The sequence below is a fragment of the Staurois parvus genome, unplaced genomic scaffold, assembly GCF_062004578.1.
Source record: "Staurois parvus isolate SC_StPar_1 unplaced genomic scaffold, SC_StPar_1.0 ptg000408l, whole genome shotgun sequence".
NCBI classification, from domain to species: Eukaryota; Metazoa; Chordata; class Amphibia; order Anura; family Ranidae; genus Staurois; species Staurois parvus.
The window spans coordinates 410,326-418,270 of record NW_028318204.1 but is presented as its reverse complement, the minus strand read 5'-3'; the positions used below and the strand labels follow the sequence as shown (position 1 = coordinate 418,270).

Genomic DNA, 7,945 nt, shown 5'->3' with positions numbered 1-7,945 from the left:
CATACAGACTGATTTTACTGTTGTGGGTTTAGTAACACTTTAATGTGTTCAGGTTGAAAGGGATGAGGCGGCAACCGTAGGGTAGCCCCTGAAAGCTAGTCCTGAAAAAGTAACGGTTAGTGCAAATTAAAAAAAAAAAGATAACACATGATTATCCAGCTGTATTGTTGCAATTGTACTAATACGGCTACAATCACTTCAAGCATGAGATGTAAAATAGGACAGGAACCAATGTCTCCGGTTAAAGTACTGTAAGCTTTAAGATTTCAATGTAATTGACATATGTCCTTTCTGTCCCCAGGGATGGCAAATAATGAGACGCATGTAGTTCCCCACCTCTGACTCAGTCATCAAGCTGTCCTTGTGACGTGCACTAAGCTCCTGTGTGTCTGCCAGTCCAGGTCTGTGCTTGTTTGCAGCTGTTCACTTGACTGCTAATTGAAACCTTTATTTGAGCATTTGAGTGATACTAGTTGTCTTATGTTTGCCTCCTGTTTCTAAAAAGCAACTGATCTTTTCAAACCTGCTACTGAACTGAAGAAACCAAGCGACATCCTACCTGACACATACATCTGCTTTGGTAAGTTTCCTTTCAGTGCCTGTCACTTATTGCCTTATTACAGCTCTGCTTTCTGGCAGCATTACATAGGTCCTGGATTATTTCTCTTTATTTTTCTGTACTTCTTGCCACTGTCATTAGGAGACACGGAAAAAGCTTCCTTCTACGTTTATTCCTGTTATTTAGGGTTTTGATGTGCAAAGTTTTTTTTTTTTTTTTTCTTTTTTTTTTGTCACTAGTGTAAGAATAGGTCAAAAAATAACTTTTGCTGTTATGGATATATGGATTATAAAAGATGCCTGTTATAAAACAAAAAATGTGGAATGAGTTAATGCATATTGCCATATATTTTTTTTTTTTAGACACATTGCTCTGTGTTTATGACGGTCTACCCAACCAAATGAACGTGTATGATGTGTTGCATAGGACAAAATGAAAATGATGTATTTGCTCATATCTGTGCATTTTGCCTATGTTAGAAATCAATGCATAGCATAAGAAACTGCTACCCTTTTGTGGTTGTGCACTATCTGAGTTTATTTAATTTATTCAATATGTGTATGCAACAACCCATAACAATTTATCAGCAATAATGATATTACTAAGGCAGTTGTTAAGTGAAATCTGATTACTGTGGGCTGCTGCACTTTACTTACCATGTATACTTTTTTTGCTGACTTATTCAAAAGAAGTATCTTTTGTGTGTGTGTATTTATATTGTATGTATAATTTTGGAACTATTCAAACAGTAGTGATGTGCAGTAATCTACAGTATCAAATAAAGAAATTGCTTTTATTATATCAGTATAGTAGTACTTGGGCTATTGATCAAGTCTGGGTGTAAAATTCAATGGGTGCCCCACTTGTCCTCTCTGAATGTCAGATATTTGACTTAAAGAAAAAATTTGGGCAAAATTTTTATTTTCCCATGCAGTGGGGCTGTGCCCACACTGCATAGGTTAAATGCTCATTTTTGTCCAGGGGCTCAGAAAGTAAAGATATACTTACCTGATCCTCCGAACGCAAGACCAGTCCCCTCCGCTGCTGCCCCCCCGCACGCTAGCAGTCTTCTGAATGGGCTGTTCCTGATGCAATCATGCCCATAGACCAGCTCCAGATGTGAGGACGGTAGGAACAGTCCACAGCTGGATGTGGGGGAGCTCAAATTTCTGGAGCATCAGAGGAATGGGTAAGTATAGCTTTACCCTGAGCCCCTAGACAAAACGAGCAATTAACCCATGCACAGGAACAGCCTCGCTGCACAGGAAAATTAACATTTTTAACTGGAGGGCTGCTTTAAACTATAACTAAAGGCAAAACGTGTTTTATTTTTTTCAGTATAGTTAATGGGACAGCTCTACAGATAATAGATAATATACTGAAAGTCCAGTACAGGTGACAGCAGTATCGGAATGGTTTTCCTATGACTGCCGCAGCTGGTGGAAGCTACGTGATTGGAATCAATATGCTCTCTCCCCTCTCATCCCCTGATGGTGTCCTGTCACTATAGTCCATATGGTCCCATCAGCGGTGAACCAGTATGCCGGTATATAAACGTCACTCACTCCACTATGCACCCTTACACGTTATGCCTTCATGGTTTCGTTGGAGGGTGTGTGGGGTGGTGACAGAGGATGTAGAGGAGGAAAGAGAGAGAGAGCTAAAAAGGAAAAGAGAACATTAGGGGAGGGTATCTACAATCTCAGTGGTGTAGATCTCACCACAGAGGTAATTAGACTTCTAGATAAAGGCCTAAAATTTGCCCCCAAGAAAAACATTATTAAATAAAGGTATGTAAACTTACAAAAGTTCATTAGACAAATCAATATACAGAAATATTTCATTTCTAACCCAAAAGGTAGGTCAAATACCCAAACAATGTCCAATTCTAGAATAATTCATAGTGAATTGAAAAGTAAATCTGCATTTAATCCTCAAATTAAGGATAATTAATTCATAGAGGTTTTTAATAGAATGGTCCCAGAGGATTTGGATAAAATTAACATTAATAAACATAGGGACTCTACATATATCAGGAAGGGTATTAAAAGCATAGAGGAGAGGCGTGACGTGATCATAGATCCAGCAGACAAATAGGGGGGATAGTGTTGTTGTTCAAAGATTATTACATCCAAGAAATGGAGGGATTATTGGGGGATGCAAATAACTACCATATTCGTGCACAAGATCCAACATCTAAATATAAAAAGGAGTTACAAAAGCTAATAAAAGGACTGGATAAAAACATTCTAAATAAAAAGGAATGGGAGTATCTTGTACCAGAAACCTGTAGGATCCCTATCATATACCATGTCCCACAAATTCTGCTGACAGGACCATACGGACTATAGTCACAGGACACCATCAGGGGATGAGAGGGAAGAGAGCATATTGATTCCAATCATGGAGCTTCTACCAGCTGCGGCAGTCAGAGGAAAACCATTCCAATACCGCTGTCATCTGTAGTGCACCAGGAACGCGCACTTTATTTGTGAATGTTGTTTTTAATTTATTCCAATAACGTTTATATATGGGGACACACTATGTTAGATTATCTCTTTTATATATTGTTTATATTAAAATCGTTTACATTGGAACTTTGGAGGACTCATACCTGATGGATATTTCCTTAACCCAGGGATAATGGGGTTAAAGGCGTGATAAGACTGAAGTTCAGTAGGTCTAACCATTAGGTGAGAGGCTGAAGGTGAAGGTTCCTCACCAGTGGTGATTCCTGTCTATGTCTTTCTGAGCACTTGGACGGAAGGGAACTTTTTTACAACCGCTGATTGAGACTTTTATTTGAACATTATATATGCTATTGTGATGAATGTTTGTTACGCTATTATTATGATACTTTTATAATATGCATTCAGTAAGTATCCTGATATGTACATAGAATTTGTTATATTAATTCTTCCGGACTATCCGTATATTATCTGTAGTGCTGTCCCATTAACTATACTGTCCATTAGATATGTGTGATCATATGAGGACATAGCGGTAGCAGATTTTTTTTTCATTTATTGCTATTGTATCAGGACTGCGCACAGGTTGATCTTAACTAAAAACGTTTTGTTTGTTTTTTTTGTGTGGATCAAGTAGAATTTTTAACTGGAGTGCTGCTTTAAACTATAACTAAAGGCAAAACATGCTTTTTTTTTAAACACTGTCCGGTTTTATTGCTGAGGCTTTTATTACTAAAGTCCTAGTTAAATTTATCACAGCCAACATGCTTCAAAGATCACAGAATTCCCCCTTCATCAGGGCTTGAAGTGGGCTGCATGAAGCATCTGCAAATAGTGTGCTTCATTAATCGCCTGGTTTGAAAACCGTATACTTTGTATTGATTGCAGCGTATATTACTTCCCACTTCAAGCCCTTATGAAGGGGGTGCTCTTTGACCCCTGAAATGCATTGGCTCTATTTTGGAACAAAAATTCATATCTGGAAGACTAACTTCGAGTGTAGTGGTTCAGATTAACTTCTTTACAAACCAGGGAAACTGGAAATCTTTTGGCGTAGAGAAACTGCCATCTCAGAATCCAGATACCTCATCCAATCAGTACTACTACTCCTATAGCAACTGGATAATCCTAGAGTTTCAACACTACCCTTCAACTTCCAATAGGTTTTTTTGCTGTCTGTGTCCACATTACTTGCCATTGAAATGAATAAATGCCCAAGTGCTAAACACGGCTAACGCTTAGGTGCGTTTATATGCTTTTTTGATGTGTTTTGCATTTTTTGGTCAACGCGTTCCTCCCCTGAATGCATTCTTCTACATTCAGGAGAGTGAAGTTTAACTGCCCCTAAATGCTGCTGCTGTTAAACTCTGGCAGAAGCCTATGCGTGCATGGACACAGACCTTTGGCATAAAACACCAAAAGCACCTAAACTCGCATTTAGGAGCAGCAGTGTACATGAGGCCTTACTTCTCTCTAGCAGAGCTCTAAATTTGCATTTTTTTTTTTTCCAATTTCATTCATTTTATGTCATTACCACCCAGCAGCTCATGTAAACAAATAGGCAGGAAGGCTTGGAGTAAAAAAAGATTGCAGGTTTAGCGTTCAGAAGATGCTCAAGCTCAATCCTCCATATTGCCTGGAACAAGAGTAAAGGTAAATCCAAAATTTCAAATCCTCACCAGAGCAGGAATAGAAGGGGAAATCTCCCTATATAGACACATACTGCTAAAAAAAATGGTTTTAACCTCCCCGTGCTATCCAGAATGGCTTATACGTTAACTATATTTTCAGTACTTTGTTCCTGCAGTGTTACAAGGCAGTGTACATGTCTAATCTCCTTTGTCAGGGTCTAATAAAAGAGACAGGTGCAGGCAATGAGCTTGCATATTTTGTCTGGCATTGATCTGTTTTTTGCGACCATGAATGGCACTCTCTCCTTCTGCAGGTCCACCTGTCAGGTTTTTCAGGTGGACCCGTCAGAAGCTCCATGCATGTGAATGTAGACGGATGCGACCAAGTCATTGGTTAGATAATGATACACTTAACTTCTATATTTACCGAAATCGCGCTGGTAGATCAAAGAAAGCAGCTGGCAGAAACAATTAGACACATTGTGTACAACTTTGTATAAATAAATTGCCACGCTAAATCAAACTACATAAATTGACCTGAATTCAGTCCTGTGCAGATGATACAATATATGTCAAAAAAAGAAAAAAAAAACAGTACATACATAAATCTATACAAAAAATATTTCATGAAATGTCCTAGACATCAGAAAAATTAAAATCCCAGTAATGTTGTGCAACATAGTAAGAAAGTCCTTGTGCTTCCACACATCTTCCAAACACCAGAGTGCACCGTCATATATTTCAAGGACATCCTACCAGAGCATGTGGACTGTTTTTTGGACAGAAAAAGAGTCAGGCATATGTTTAAATAATCTATAATGGATCTCATAACTCCTCAGCATCTCCATATATAGCCATCAGGAGTGAATATCCCGTTTTGAAGTCTCCTCCACACCACTCCTCAAAATCAATCGAATACTACATCCAATAGTACTATATGTCATTCGTGGCATGAAAAAGAAGTGAGGAAACTTGCATAGTGTGTAACCATAGATGCATGTTTATTAAAAAAGATAATATCTCCACTCACATGTCAATCATAAAAATGCTTAAAAATTGATAATACCGGCCCCAGGAGCTGATCTAGACTGTTTCTTTGTAGTAACCAGCGTGATGACGTCATGAGCAGTATTCTTCATTTCTAAGCATTTTTATGATTAATTTTTTGAGCAGTGTATATCCACTCACATGTCATTAAAGGAACACTTTTTATTCCGAGTGTAACATCAAGTCAATTAAACTCCTGGGATATTGATCTGGTCAGTTAAGTAGCAGAGGGGGTTATTAATCAGTTTCAGCTGCTTTGGTGTTAATGAAATTAACAACAGGTGCACTAGGTGAGCAATAATGAGACAACCCCCAAAACAGGAATGGTTTTACAGGTGAAGTCCGCTGACATTTTTTTCCCTACTCCTCTTTTCTGATTGTTTTTCACTAGTTTTGCACTTGGCTAGGGTCAGTGTCACTACTGGTAGCATGAGGCTATACCTGGACCCTACAGAGGTTGCACAGGCAGTCCAACTCCTCCAGGATGACATATCAATACGTGCCATTGCCAGGAGGTTTGCTGTGTCTCCCAGCACAGTCTCAAGAGCATGGAGGAGATTCTAGGAGACAGGCAGCTACTCTAGGAGAGCTGGACAGGGCGTAGAAGGTCCTTAACCCATCAGCAGGACCGGTATGTGCTCCTTGGTGTAAGGAGGAACAGAATGAGCACTGCCAGAGCCCTACGAAATGACCTTCAGCAGGCCACTGGTGTGAATGTTTCTGACCAAACAATAAGAAACAGACTTCATGAGGATGGCCTGAGAGCCTGACATCCTCCAGTGGGCCCTGTGCTCACTGCCCGGCACCATAGAGCTTGATTGGCATTTGCTAATGAACACCAGAATTGGCAGATCCGCCATTGGCACCCTGTGCTTTTCACAGATGAGAGCAGCTTCACCCTGAGCACGTGACAGACGTGAAAGGGTCTGGAGAAGCTGCGAGAACATTATGCTGCCTGTAACATCATTCAGCATGACCATTTTGGTTGTGGGTCAGAGATGGTCTGCGGAGGCATATCCCTGGAGGGACGCACACACCTCTACAGGCTAGACAATAGTACCCTGACTGCCATTAGGTATTGGGATGAAATCCTTGGACCCATTGTCAGACCCTACACTGGTGCAGTAGGTCCTGGGTTCCGTCTGGGGCATGACAATGCCCGGCCTCATGTGGCAAAGGTGTACAGGCAATTCCTGGAGGATGAAGGAATTGATACCATTGAATGACCCCCCACGCTCGCCTGACCTAAATCCAATAGAACATCTCTAGGATATCCTGTTACGGTCCATCTGACGACGCCAGGTTGCACCTCAGACTGTCCAGGAGCTCAGTGATGCCCTGGTCCAGATCTGGGAGGAAATACCCCAGGACACCATCCGTTGTCTCATTAGAAGCATGCCCTGATGTTGTCAGGCATGCATACAAGCATGTAGGGGCCATACAAACTACTGAGTACCATTCTGAGTTACTGCAATGAAATTTCAGGAAAATTGACTAGCCTGCTGCATCATTTTTTTTCACTTTGATTTTTGGGGTGTCTTTGAATTCAGTCCTCTGTAGGTTGATCATTTTCATTTCCATCAGACAATGGGGCATCCTTATGATGTTCATAACAAATTACCCAGTCCATATCAGTATAGATATCCAGCATGAGATTTTTCCTCATTGTGATCTGATGTGTTTTAAAAGTGTTTTTTTAATTTTTTTGGGCAGTGTATTATTTTTTTTTTAATGAACATGCATCTATGGTTTTGCATGCATTTTCTCACTTCTTTTTCATGCCATGACTTACATCTATTGGATGTAGTATTCTACCGATTTTGAGGAAAGGTGTGGAGATTTCAAACGGGATATGAACTCCTGATGGCTATATATGGAGAAGCTGAAGAGTTATGAGATCCATTACAGATGAATTAAACATATGCCTTTCCGACTTTTTTCTGTCCAAAAAACAGTCCACATGCTCTGGTAGGAGTCCTTGAAATGTATGGCGATGGTGCACTCTGGAGTTTGGAAGACGTGTGGATGCTCAAGGACTTTCTTATGTTTAACAACATCACTTGGATTTTATTTTTCTGTTGTCTAGGACTTTTGATTTCATGAAATTATTTTAATATATATTTATGTATGCACTGTTTCTTTTCTTTTTTGCCATTCTGCCATATGGTGTCACCTACACAGGATTGCGTGCAGGTCACTTTATGTAATTTGATTTAGTCAGGCAATTTATTTTTACCAAA

General features: G+C 39.8%; 1 protein-coding gene across 1 annotated transcript in view; it reads left to right on the top strand.

Moving 5' to 3' along the window:
• Positions 1 to 334: 334 nt before the first annotated feature.
• Positions 335 to 7,945, top strand: part of LOC149455059 (rab effector Noc2-like) — a 265,053-nt gene continuing 257,442 nt past the window's right edge. Inside the window, exon 1 of the mRNA XM_089686700.1 lies at positions 335 to 580. The gene's annotated coding sequence lies outside the window, so the exon portion shown is untranslated. The remainder of the gene's footprint in view (positions 581 to 7,945) is intronic.